General features: G+C 37.2%; 1 protein-coding gene and 1 long non-coding RNA gene across 4 annotated transcripts in view; both read left to right on the top strand.

Moving 5' to 3' along the window:
* The window catches only part of LOC127159038 (uncharacterized), an 18,011-nt gene extending 15,554 nt beyond the window's left edge, over positions 1-2,457 (top strand). Inside the window, exons 2-3 of the long non-coding RNA XR_007826344.1 lie at positions 2,124-2,245; positions 2,360-2,457. This is a non-coding gene — a long non-coding RNA (uncharacterized LOC127159038). The remainder of the gene's footprint in view (positions 1-2,123; positions 2,246-2,359) is intronic.
* LOC127159035 (lymphocyte antigen 6B) overlaps positions 1-14,202 on the top strand; it is a 77,876-nt gene that overhangs the window by 33,785 nt on the left and 29,889 nt on the right. The gene's annotated exons all lie outside the window — the stretch shown is intronic.

Below are 14,202 nucleotides of genomic sequence, written 5' to 3'. Positions count from 1 at the left end.
CTTGTAATTGTTGCATATGATGAATTGTTGCAAAAGATGAATCTCATGATCATACAGTCGTTGTTGGAAAGGGTTCAAATACACAAAAAAAGCTGGAAAGCCAAATAATTTCTAGGAGCTGAAGGATTTTTCTGAAGAACAGCAGCGGTTTAACTGTTCAGGACAAACAAGGGACTCTACAACTATCACTAAACAAAAAAATAAACAAAAAAGAAAAACAGCTGTGGATCATTCAGGAAACAACACAGTATTAAGAATCAAATGTATGTAATCTTTTGAACTTTTTAAAAAAATATAAATTCAACTATTATTTCTGTTGTGGACTATATGTAAACATCTTTTATGTGAGATGTCTTATTCAGGTCAGTACTAAATAAACAACAACATGCATTTTGGATGATCCCTCTTATTTTGGTGAAATACTTAACATTTTGCAGATTCTGCAAGGTGTATGAAAACTTTTGACTTCAACTGTAAATAATTGCAGCATATTAAAATGTTTGGTGATCAAGTTTTCAGTAAAATGGAAAATTAAACCACAATTCTGTGATCTTTTATTGACTGTATCCAAACCCTTTGGTTGTGCCGGCTAAGAACAGTTTTGGACTTTAGTTCATAGACAGTAGTGGAGAGTAGAGTTTCAGAGATCTGGTTTTACTTGCCGGCCCCAAAGCGGAGTCCAGCGGCCTGGTTGAAGGTTCAATGCGTATTCGTTCCTTTACTCGTGCTTCTGCAAAGTGCACTTAATTTATCAAGATTTAGTTTCAATTTTAGTTTAGCTCCGTGCTTAATCTGACTCCAATTTCAAGTGATCATCAAATTTATTTAAAATTAAAAACTGATCAAAACTTCCATACTTTCAATTATTCGTTCATTAACGACCTGGTATTGCTTAGTAATTCACTTGGCCAGCGGTGAACACACCGCACAAACTAAATATATAACATCAGTTGCTCAAATATGAATCTGACAGTCAGAGACTCATATCTGAAGACTCTCTCAGAAGCAGGTCTTCATGTGCTGAGCTCCAGTAACTCTCAAATACTGTGTGGGGGTTTTTCTGGTTACAGAAACCCCAAATGACTATAATGCCACTTCGCCTATATGTGACCCTGGACCACAAAACCAGTCATAAGGGTCAAATTCCACTGATGTATGGTTTGTTAGGATAGAACAATATTTGGTCAGATACAACTATTTCAATATATGGAATCTGAGGATGCAAAAAAACAAAAAAACAAAAAATCAAAATATTGAGAAAATCGCCTTTAAAGTTGTCCAAATTAAGTTAATAAAAATGCATATTACTAATCAAAAATTAAGTTTTGATATATTTACAGTAGGAATTTTACAAATTATTTAACCGCAACAAGGTCACTGATAATCCAGCACCATCTGTTTTAAAGAAAAAGAATCACTTCACCCATGTTTAAGGTGAGTAAAATAGCCTTGACAGACTAAGTTACTTATACATAACTACTGACAAACTTTATTCTTTCCTGTGTGTATGGGTAAAGGGGTAAAGCAGGCAGTGGACCAACCCACTGTGAGGTAAGGGAGGGGGGACTCAAAACATTTCTGAACTTTATTTTTATTATTTGTTTTTTGTGTTTATATTAACAATATTTATTTATTATTTACAATATTTATTTATTCATTACAGAGTTGCTTGTAATGATATCTAGGGGGGAAACGTATTTGATCTTAGACTGTGCGTACACTGAAAATGACGGGAACGTTCATATTTATAAATGCAGTCTTTGCGTGGAAAAGTGCTTAAAGCCACGTCAGGGTCTGGGCTGATGTACATACTCATGAACAACTATCAAACACAGCTCTGGAACATTCAGAGTCATTTTTATAAATGTAACTAAATGGTTTTTTTTTTTTTTTTTGTGGACTATATTTAAACCATCCATTTTTGATCCATTTTATTTTGGTGAAATAATTACCATTTTGCAGAGTCTGCAAAGTGTATGTAAAGTTTTTACTTCAACTGTATGTCTGTTATTTTATCAGAATGTTTTTTAAAGCTCCCACTTCTAAGTTATGAATTATTGTTATGATATAGAAACATTAAGGGGAGGAAAAGATTAATATTTGAATTTTATTGTTTAAATTAGATGGAAACTGGAAGTAAACACACGAAGAGATGGTGAGAGAGAGATGAAGACACAAACCAGTGAAAACATGAAGCTGGAGAAGCTCATCAGATGGAGCAGCAACAATGATATAAAACCGAACTGTAAGCAGACAAATATTACCTTCTACTAGTGTCTGTGTGTATTTCTGATCTTCAGCATTAGTCCATGTACAGAATCTAAATGATGAAGATAACAGATGTGTGTTTTATTTCCAGTCTCTGCTGATCCAAACACACCTGTGGAGAGTTGCTGTCATCAACTACAGTATCAAACATGATGCAAGGTTGTGAATAGATTAAATGAAATCCATCAGTTTCAATATGCAACAGCATGTGTGACTTTATTAAATAATCTTTCTCATCTGAAGTATGTAACAAGTAGGTATTAATACATAACATTTACAAGCATGTTACGTTTTTATACGTTTTTTAATTTACGCTGAAAAGCAGAATGTAGACGTATCTCAATGTTTAAAACGCACACAATGCTACGTATTTTAGCTAAAAAAAAAACGTAAAAGATTTACATATATTTTATATCATTAAGATATTTGTATCAAAGCATTATTATCATTTTATCAATAAGGGATTTAGATTTTTAGATCCCTTAACCTAGCCCCAAACCTAAACCTACATATTTTATAGTAAATATAAAAAGATATAAAAGGTAACTGACAGAAATATGCAGGGAAATGGCCATTTTAGCAACAATAAAGCATTAAAAATAATTTTTACAGTCGCTCATTTATTGCAAAAATGTCAAAAGCAGTTCCAAAAGCAGTCCAAATCATGATGTGTTGCAGCCGCAGTCATCTCTGGTGAAATATAGTAGGTTTGTGCAGAGCACAATTTAAGTTGTTAATCACTGAAAATATTATCCAGATTGTTATCCTATTCCACTCGGTGAAGGCGCGCATCATTCAAACACACCTTGCCAGAAAGGCGGCACGTCGCAGTCTGTGACGAATGCAGGCGAGAGCCAATGAGCGTTCGATTATCCTGCTGTAAAACCTGTCATTTCTTGAAGCAGCAACATCTGAATCTGTAAAGAGCGAGTCAGTGTGGGCTTTGATTCTTACGGTTGCTGCTCGGGATGAAGATGAAGATCGCTGAATAAAGGCTTGGATTTGGGTCTGTTCCTTGCAATATGGATTCTGAAGATGTGGATTACAGAGCACAAATAAAATTGATTCTTTTTAATTACTTTGAGTTTTTGGTGTATTTTATGGTTCTATTGTCATTTACAGCATATTGGAGAAAACGCCTTTTGTGTCCCACACGTCCTGATTTTGCCGAGTTAGATGTATTCCTGTGTCATCATTTTAATCCAAAAATGTAATCTTGACCACCTCCTTAAAGATGTTGATCCAGGAACATGACATACTTGGTAAAATCAGGTTCTGCTTTGTGTCCCACCACAGAAAACAAAGTAAATAATGTTTAAACGATTGGAGAAATGTTGTTCATTTGAAGGGTTTAAAATGCACTCTTGTTTAACATTATGTAACTTAGGCCTATGCTTGGAAATGAGCTGGCAGCAGAAATCACACAGAACTGAGCAAAATGTTATCATTTCATATTAAGTAAACAAATAAACAATTTAATAATGCATTTGAAAACATAATGCCATTGATATGACAACTAAAGACCACAATAAAATTAATGCCGCAATTTTTAGGTGTCGAAAATGTTTAAGTTTTTGTACAGTTAGATGCTTTAAATATGTCAGCATGTTTTAGTGTCTGTAAAAATTTAAGTAATTGTACATTTTGGTAGAACCACATTTTACATAAAATACATAGGAATTATCATTAAATCACGTTGGAAAAGCACAGAACTAAAGGTGACAGTAATCGCCATAATGGTACCTTTAAACAAAACATTTATTTTCAATATAAAATCAGCATCTAGATCTTTGTTCATTCTTAGTAAGAAAAAAAAGTTTTATGTGAACTTTTTTTGTCACTGGGCGTTGTAGCTTTGATTAGGGATTTTATTTTTGATCCAATACCGATATTTTCAAGCCAAGTATGGTCGATACCAATACCGATACCTCTAAACTAAATTGAGCTTTTAAATTATTTAAAGAATAAAATCAGCAATTATACTTACTTAACATTATATTTGGGAAAGTCATGTGTTTTAAACATTTCATAGGTGTTTTTTTTATAACACTGTCAGAAAACTAAAATTTTGTATGTTAGCTCTTTACTGGGCAGTAACCTCAAAGGTGCACCTTTCTTTACCCCTAAAAGCCAGGGAGCATACTAGTACCATACAAGTACACACGCATTAAGGGTAGATACGGTGTACCTTGGAGGGTACCTGATGAAAAACAACCATGGTGTTACATAAGTACTAAAATGTATAATAATAATAATAATAATAATAATAATAATTAGTAGTAGTATCATTAATTATTATTACCATGATGCACAAATTGTTTCTTACAGACAGCAATTACAGGATATAACAACCAATTTGAACTTTAACAACCAGTTTAAATAAATTTAATTACACAAACTAGCCTAATTAAAATAAATATTTCACGTACACTATACTGTTCAAAAGGATGAGGTCAGTACGACTTTGTAATGTGTCTTTAACCATGTTAACAAAGGCTGCACTTATTTGAACAAAAAAACAAAACAAAACAAAACAAAAAAACAGTAAAAACAGCAAGATTGGGAAAATGAACAATTAAAATAACTATTTTCTATTTTAATATATTTTTAAAAAAATGTAATTTAAAAAGCATGTGTGATCAAAGCTGATTTTTTTAACATCATTACTCCAGGCTTGAGTGTCACATGATCCTTCAGAAATCATTCTAATATGGTTGATACTTTGCTACTCAAGAAACATTTTTTTAAAATAATGCTTTGTTATTTCAATGCCATGAGAACAAGAGGAAGAAACATCATTTCTGATAATTATCAATGTTGAATGAAGCATCAGCAGCGAACGCTATCTGTGATTGATTGGTTGTGTATTAAAGCATTTGCAGGAGAAATAGTTCTATCCTACACGATATTTCGTTTATATTCTATTGTTCATCTTAGAGGTTTATTTTATGCACCAAACTTCCTTCCTTTCGATACAACGTCAGTATCTAAAGTACCGATATTTCAGGATCGATCCGCCCATCCCTAACTTTGATCGACTTTCATCTTTACACAGCAGACTAGAGACAACCATGATTTTGTCTGAGCTATAAAAAAAAAAAAAAAAATCAAAGAATTCATTTTTTTTTTTTTTTTTTTTTTTTTTTTATATTATATTATTATTTTAGTGGATAGAATAAGTACGTTTAGGTAAATTAATTTCAGTTTAAGCCCCATATCCTCCCGAGTCGCGACTCGTTTTGATAGAGAGGACTCTCTTTTCGTTATTTTCCCGCTTTTGCAAGTTAGGGCGGCCGTACACGGTGCGAATTCGGACAATCGGAAGACCGTATGGCCACGCACACGTCACGAGTGACTTTGTTTACGGACGCAGTGGTACACGGCACGATTTTAAAACCTGCCGATTTCCGAGGCAATCACATTCACGAAGTTCCGCGCCAAAAACATGGACTCCGAGGAAGAGATCCTTTTCTTTGTGGCAGCAATGGCTTGCGAAAAAACAAAAAAGAAAAGAAAACGAAGGGCATGGCAAAGAGTTTGGCTGAAGGGCAGAGAACAACATCTGGGACGACCCTGTCATGATAAATGCTGCTCGATATATCATACAGCGCTCGCTGTTCTTGCCGGAGTTCAGCGAGTTTGTCCTCTTTAGGCGGGCGTACACGGTGCGATTTTTGAGGTCGTACGAGCTCGCATGCGATTTTTTTGGTTATCGGAGGAAATCGTCTCTTCTCGTATGGTCGGGGCTCGTAAGGTGTGTGAGAAATTACGAGACGAGCAGAGTGCCTTACGAGCACTTCACGACCTTACGATCATTTTTAAACATGTCAAAAAACTTCGGGTGCTGTCGGATTGAAAGCGTGACGTGTGCTGTTGAACGAGCCGATTTGTTGAGCAAACTGGAAAGGACCAATCAGAAGCTAAGAAAAGAAAACCATATAGCAAAAGTCCTGAAGGCAGTTTTATGATTCTGCATTACTGTTCTTCCACAACAATAGAACATGTAAGTTACAGTATGTATACAATAATACCTGAACTATCCAGCATTTTAACATGTATAAAAACAACGTCACAAATTGCAGAAACTTGCATGACACGCAATGATTGTGTAATTTACATCTTCCACGACGACGATTAGGAAAAGAAAGTCTGCCCTTCAGCCAAACTCTTTGCCATGCCCTTCGTTTTCTTTTCTTTTTTTTTTTTTTTTTCGCAAGCCATTGCTGCCACAAAGGAAAGGATCTCTTCCTCGGAGTCCATGTTTTTGGCGCGGAACTTCGTGAATGTGATTGCCTCCGAAATCGGCAGGTTTTAAAATCGTGCCGTCTACCACTGCGTCCGTAAACAAAGTCACTCGTGACGTGTGCGTGGCCATACGGTCTTCCGACTGTCCGAATTCGCACCGTGTACGGCCGCCCTTTCTCGACAGTCCAAATTCTCCGTGGCGCTGCCGTGTTCATCTTTCTTCTTCTGTGGTTTTCTTTTCTTAGCTTCTGATTGGTCATTTCCAGTTTGCTCAACAAATCGGCTCGTTCAACAGCACACACGTCATGCTTTCAATCCGACAGCTCCCGAAGTTTTTTGACATGTTTAAAAATGATCGTGAGGTCGGGAAGTGCTCGTAAGGCACTCTGCTCGTCTCGTAATTTCTCACACACCATACGAGCCCCGACCATACGAGAAGAGACGATTTCCTCCGATAACCAAAAAAATCGCATGCGAGCTCGTACGACCTCAAAAATCGCACCGTGTACGCCCGCCTGTTCGGCTACATCAGAAATTTGGACAACTTCAATTTCCCTCGTTTCACTCGCATTCCATTGCTTGTAAATGCGCGGTGCACGTTTTACTTTCACTTTTAAATTAGCGGCAATTCGGCGTCAACAACAAAATACAACGTTAAACTCACTTATCCTATAAATTAATCATAGAACTTTTATTAACAAAACGAATAAGCATATAGCTTACAACAGTGCATATGCTTAATATAAAATAACAACTAACTTAGGCTAGGCCTACATACATTTTAAATAGCCTAGTATACAAAACTGAAAATCGGTAAACATTGTGGAACCAGTTTCTTAGCAAAACGAAAGAAATAAGAAATTACACAAAGTAAAAATCAGCAAACACTGTAGAACCAAATTAATAAGAAACGAATGTTCAAAACTTCGAAACCCACCAGAGATAATCGGCAAAAAGTCAACAAGCTTTTCAAAATAAAAACATTGCCAAACTTCCAGCATCGTCTTGTCTGTATCGCCTGACCTCACTCTTCTTGTCAGTCAGCTCGTCACTCTGCTGGCTGATAAATAAAATCTGTTCTGTTCTCCAACTGAACTAAATTATCATTTATTTCTATAAAAAAATAAAACGACTTTGGTGGTCGGCCACGGTGGGCAAGTGACGTAACTGGTGTTGCAGAACACCGACTATGGCAGAAAGCCTTTTCTCTGCATAATGTTTCGTTTGTTTGTTTGTACAGCAGTCATTGTTAATTCTAAATGTATTTTACTGTAGAATACGTTACATAAATTATGTTACATAAATATATGTATATAGAACATATATATATATATACGCATAAAAGTGAAACTCTGCCTATATGCCTCCTACCCTGCGAACTTCAAGAACCGGGACGGGACGCCCCCGTTGCTTAAAACAAAGCGAAAGAGTAAAACCTTTCCCCTGCTCGTGGGTGATTCCCGTTTATATCATTAACCACATTTACTTTGTACTGGTTTCACTCATGTTGACCTAGCTTTCATCTTCATTAAGGGCAAAAAAATAAATAAATAAATAAAAACTCACTATTTTCCACGGTCCTTGCTGATACTCTATAACCACACAACAAACTACAACAATGACACTCTTTACTGCTTCATAATGATAAAAACGTAACTTGATAAAAGATAAAACATAAACTTAGATAAAGCATAATTTATTCTCCCCTCTTTTTTTTCTTTTAAGATGAATAATGTTCAAGTTTAGAACAAACATTTCGTTATTGTACACGTTTTTGGCATTGTTCCCCTGATAAAATTAACATTCCGGGGGCTATAATTACTTGGGTTTGCTTCCACCCTCGACAGCAGTGTTTAAGTAGCCGTTTCTGCAGGAAACCGCAGACTTTGCAAAACTGGGTTATTGTGTGGTGTTTGACTCATTTCCACGTTTTCTTGAGTATGCCTGTGCTCTGCATCGCACGGCAGCCCTCTCATGGTGAAGTCATGTTATCTTCAAAGTTATTTTCAAAGCTGATTTCATATCAGCGAACGTGACTTCCTCAGCTGTAAGCGCTGACTGTTTACTTGAACAGCAGTATCGAGCAGCTTGAAGGCTAGTACGGCATCTGGGAGCCCCATTTTGAACTTACGTAGCCTGTATCGACGTTCGAATTTGACGATGTAACTTTATTCCATCATTGAAACGCCACTTTTCCCAATGATCCGGTCAAAATCCATGGAGGCCTACACTTCCTACAGTTAATCCTTGATTGGACAGAGACCAATTTTGCTTTCCAGTGTTTGCATCCCGGCATCAGTATTCAAATCCACCACTCCACGAGGTTGCCAACTTTTAAGTTCAGCTTGGAGTGAGATATCAATATCAATACATATGTATATACTGTACATATAAGGGGATAAAAATGTTTTGTTAAATGCCTGTTTTAGCACCATTTTAAACGGTGTTTATTGTTTGAATTTAGTAAAACGTACAAAATTTGAAAGCTGATACTTTGTTTCATATCGTAAGAGGGATTGCCAATTTGGCGTGAGATTTACATGGGCAGAGTGAGAGCGTGCATGAGACAGAGCCTGAAAGCGTGTGTCTCACGCCAAATGCATGAGAGTTGGCAACCCTGCGTGCGCTATCCCTTGCTCTGCCCCTTGGGAACTAACTTTTGTAAGCTGTCTTCTTCTCAAACGGTGAGGGATTTATGTTTTTAGCAATAACACTCTTTCCTGCTCCACAACATCCAACCCATGGGCGTCGGAAGCAAAATAAATGTGGGTGGGTCTTTCCCCCCCAAGAAATACTGGAGTATATGCCAATTTCTGTAGTCTGGTGCCTTTATTATGTATATTGCCTCTATCTAGTAACGTGACAAACCTACAAAACAGGAGTGTTTAACCACGTTTCTATTGGCATAAGCGATAAAGCAAATAACTAGCATTTTTTACGCAAAGCGACCCCAGTTCGCGTCCGCCTGTTGCCAAAATCGGTCTTTTGCTTTTTCACATCTCATTGTACATCGGAAAGGCATTTGTTTTCAATAAAAATAAAAATGAAGGAAATAATCGAAAAGTTTGAATGAAGTATCGGGTAGGGTTAGGTGTATCTGAGCAGCAGAAACACTAAGATGCTTTATTTACTTTGCTGTAGTGTTGGGTTCGAGTCCACCTAAGTCGAGACCGAGTCTTTAACCAATCGAGTCCGAGACGAGTCCGAGTCCAAAATGGGCCGAGTCCGAGTCGAGTCCGTCCGAGTCCAAGGAAACGCTGCTGTTTGTCAGTATACATTGTTTTAACCCAGGGGTGCCCAAACTCGGTCCTGGAGGGAGGAGTCCTACAGATTTTAGCTCCAGCCCCAATTAGACACACCTGAACCAGCTAATCAAGCTCTTACTAGGCATACTAGAAACCCCCTGGCAGGTGTGTTGAGGCAAGTTGGAGCTAAACCAAGGACCAGGACTGAGTTTGGGCACCCCTGATTTTAACCTTTACAACTAGAAAAATGCAATGTCAGTTGAAATGTAAGAAAAGCAAACCTCTAGTGGATCTTGCCATTTTGATTTTTGATTTCACAACATCTCATAAGTGTCCATGCTCTACTTAACAAACTTAAAGTCATGTTGACAGAAGTTATGGCTGATCTATGTAATGTGACATATTTTAGAGTGAACCAGGTTTTAGAATGTGAAAAATTATAGGGCAAGACTTGACTTTATTCATCAATGTAGTAAATGTATAAATTCAAGGGTGGGGGTAAAGGAGTAGGTATCTTGGTGAATGGGGTCTTAAGAGCAGAAAATGCACCTCTTTTATTTCTGATTGTGGCTGTGTGTGTTTTGGGTTGTATATGACTTTTTTTTTTTCTTGAATGAAAATGAGGCTGTGAGGGATAAACCTAGTCTTTACAATGGCACACACTGTGTATAAAGCCCTACATATAATTTTAATAAAGTCACAGCAAACTCACACCTCTTTTATTTTTGAATGCGTTTATAGTTACATTAATTACAATAAATTACATTATATCAGAAATAATTGATGATGGGCCATTTAATTATTAAAAAATCATGCACACCCAAGATGATTTTGGACCCATTAGAACTGTTGCTGCAAAGATGTTAGAAAAATTATTTTTCTTTCAAGCTAGAAACTGCCACCATGTTTAAATAATAATAGTTTCAATACAGAAAAAACTAATCAACTAATTTAAGTAAAACATTCTCGAGCTCAAGGCAAGTAAACACTCCAAGTATTACTTACAAGCAAAAGTATTAATACATATATTAATCAAAAATACAAATGAAATAATATTTTTTAAAACAGAATATTTTTTTTAAATAGAATTGTAGTTTTTTTGTAAGTTTTTTTTGTGTGTAGGTCTAATAAAGGCTATTACAGAAATAGACTACAGACATTTCATGAAGTAATAAATGTTAAAATAAAACACTGCAAAATCTTCACTGTATACATTAAAGATAATTCTTATTACAGTTAATAAGTGATTCAGTCAAGAACAGTGAGTGATTTTCTCTTTTTCTTTGGTTGTTTGATTATTGTTTGACGAGGTTTACGCTGCTGTCGCTTTAAGATCTGACGCACAGATCAAATATTTTGACGCATCAGTGTTTCTCCCAACTGTTCAGGTTTACTTAAGACAAAACCAACTTCATTCACATGAACAGTCTCCAATACGAGCATGTGTGTAGCAATAACAGAACCTATTAGAAGCGAAAGAGAACTCTGTATTCGCACACTGACTGAGAGGCGCGTTCTGTGAGCGCGCTTTGAGTGTGCGCGCACTAGTGATGCGCGGATGGCGGTTATATCCGCGGGTCGGGTAATAAAAAAATGCATTCTAATTATTTGCCGGTGGGTAGCGGGTGGATGAGATGAATCAATAATGAGGCAAATATTAACTACATTTTCTAAACTATGAACCTGTTCTAAATACTTTTTTCAGGCAAACGATTTCATTTTTGTGTGTCTCTGTGTGTTCACCTGTTCGAGAAGCTGTGACAGAAAAAAAGACATTCCAGATCAAGTTTGAAGGGAGTTACGCCTGTGTTAATGCTATTGAGTAGGGTAATATTTAGTGGTGTAGTGCAGTACCTGCGGATACCCATTTTTTAATCCGTCGGCTTTGCGTAAACCCACTTCTAAATTCCCTCTGATGCGCATCATTCAGTAGTGTCCTGCATTAGCCAAAATCATGACAGGCCACCATTTCTAATTCAATCGTATGTGAATAAATGCAAATATTCGCTCAAAACACATAGTAAAGGCGGTAGGGAATGTGGCGCCGGCTTCCTTTGAAATATGTTTGATGATTGAGCCTGATGCGCCCGCGCCCGCTCCGTCCGCGCCAGCACCAGATTTGCCGAGTAGTAAAATTAACAATTAATATTGATTACTAATTTGAATCAGTACATTATAACGAAAACAATACCTTAAAAATGAAAAGAATTAGATTTTTATTATCTGAAATTTCTTAAACTGTAATCTTTTGTTCAAGGATCCAGTAGACGTTTGTGACTTTCCTTGTCTTTATCGGACCCGGTTTGTCCCACCCTTCATCAGCACACAGACTCTGGACTTGGATGAAGTTAGAATTTATTTGAGGCCTGCACACAGAGCAGCAGGAGACAAAATGGACGTTCAGCAGTTTTTGCAGTTCCACCCATTCAGAATACGCTTCACTTTGCCACAGCAGTTCTCCATAGCTCTGCTGCTCTTAATATAACAGTAAACACTATGGTATTATAAACAAAACATACAAAAATAAAACAGGAATCTGAAATATGGTACATTCTCCATGACAATGAAACAGACTTTAACAATTCAATATTCTTTTTGGTTCTGTTTTTTTTTTTCTATTCTTCTTAACCTTATGGAATTGTGATCGTATAAGACATTTTTAAATTAAACAGAAATAAGAATATAAAGACTGTATATCAAGGAAAAGGATAGTATGAAGTACATAAATTACATAGCTTATGTCATCCATTTTATAGAACATATGTATGAGAAGTTAATGAAAATATCATGAAATTTCTTAGTAAAACCATGAATTAAGTGCTTTACAAAACACAGCACAAAACATTTACTTAATACAGAAAATGCAGTACTGAATAAACAAACAGAGTAAATTCGTAAACACTATATAATAAAGAAACAATTACCTACACACAGAGCAGCAGGAGACAAAATGGAAGTTCAGCAATTTTTGCAGTTCCACCCATTCAGAATACGCTTCACTTTGCTAGCACGTGGAAAAGATGGCGCACGTGGAAAAAGAGTACATCAGATGGAAATAACGGTATCAAAACAGCATGCATACAAACAGAAAACTCGCTTTACAGATCAATCCATGTCTATGATGTTCATTACTCTTCAAACAGTGTCTAACATTTCACATGAAACAATATTGTTAACTTTCGGTGTGGAGCTACAACAAAAGCGACTCACCCACAGCGGTTCTCCATAGCTCTGCCGCTGATTGCGTGAACACGGGGGGGGCAATAGCGCCACCGGCGTAACCAATCACTTCAAACACACAACTGATTTCATCAGAGATTGCGGAGAGTCACGTTCAGATGTCAGTTAACGTTATTAAGTTGGCTTGAGAAAGCCAACTTACTGATATGCTATTTAAACTTCCAGTTATTAAGTTGGCTTGAGAAAGCCAACTTACTGATATGCTACTTAAACTTAAAGTTACTATTCTGCGTGCTTATTATTATTATTATTATTATTATTATTATAGATTCCGTACAAATTTCGGCGCGTAACTTGTCCCGCAGTTTTTGTCACAGACCCACGAAATGGGCGTCAAATCGTGCGGCCTATTCGGGAATGGTGTGCTATGACTTTTATAAGCGATCGGGGGTACGATGATCGTACACGGGGCGAAAAATCGCCGAAAAAATCCCATAGACTTAACATTGCGGCCAACTTTGACCGGTCGTAGCGCGGAGCGAGAATTTCGTAGAAACATGTGATTCACCACATCTGGAGAGGCTAGCAGGCTGTGCGAAAACATACCCCGCAATGGGGTATAAGTTGTACCCCTGGGGCGCAAGAGCCCCCCAAATTTTCCCATTGACTTACTATGGGGAGGGACGGCCCATTAAAAAGCATGTTTTTTTCCTACTATGGTAATTTACATAGGAATTTTCCATTAAACATAACTTTGGTTTACAGTGTCATAGAGACATGGGGGAGGGCTCATCTAACTCTGCCAACCAATCAGACTCTCAGAATCACTGTGAAGCTGTCAAGCCACGCCCTAGCAACCGTTTAGAGCACCCTAGCAACTGATCCCATAGACTGCCATTATAAAAGCCCAGATGGATATCTTTGGATCACAGTGTCATAGAGACATGGGGGTGGGCTCATTTGACTCAGGGCAGTTAACAGCCAATCATGAATCACCTTCACCACTTCCTAGCCACGCCCTAGCAACCACTATCGAGGACCCTAGCAACCCAAATCCACACAGGCATATCTTCAAATCTGAACGCCATAGAGACATGGGGGTTGATTTATATCTTTCATACTGGCAAGCAGCCTTTGGAGTGTCATGATTGGTAGCTGCCAAGCCACTCCCTAGCAACCAAACAGAGTACCCTAGCAACCATTTATCAAGACCTATATCTCTACATCAGAACATCGTAGAGACACGGGACTTGGTTCTTTTGAC

The sequence above is a fragment of the Labeo rohita genome, unplaced genomic scaffold (assembly GCF_022985175.1).
Source record: "Labeo rohita strain BAU-BD-2019 unplaced genomic scaffold, IGBB_LRoh.1.0 scaffold_187, whole genome shotgun sequence".
In the NCBI taxonomy this organism is placed as follows: Eukaryota; Metazoa; Chordata; class Actinopteri; order Cypriniformes; family Cyprinidae; genus Labeo; species Labeo rohita.
Note: the sequence above shows the minus strand (reverse complement) of the source record. Positions and strands in the feature narration are given on the sequence as shown.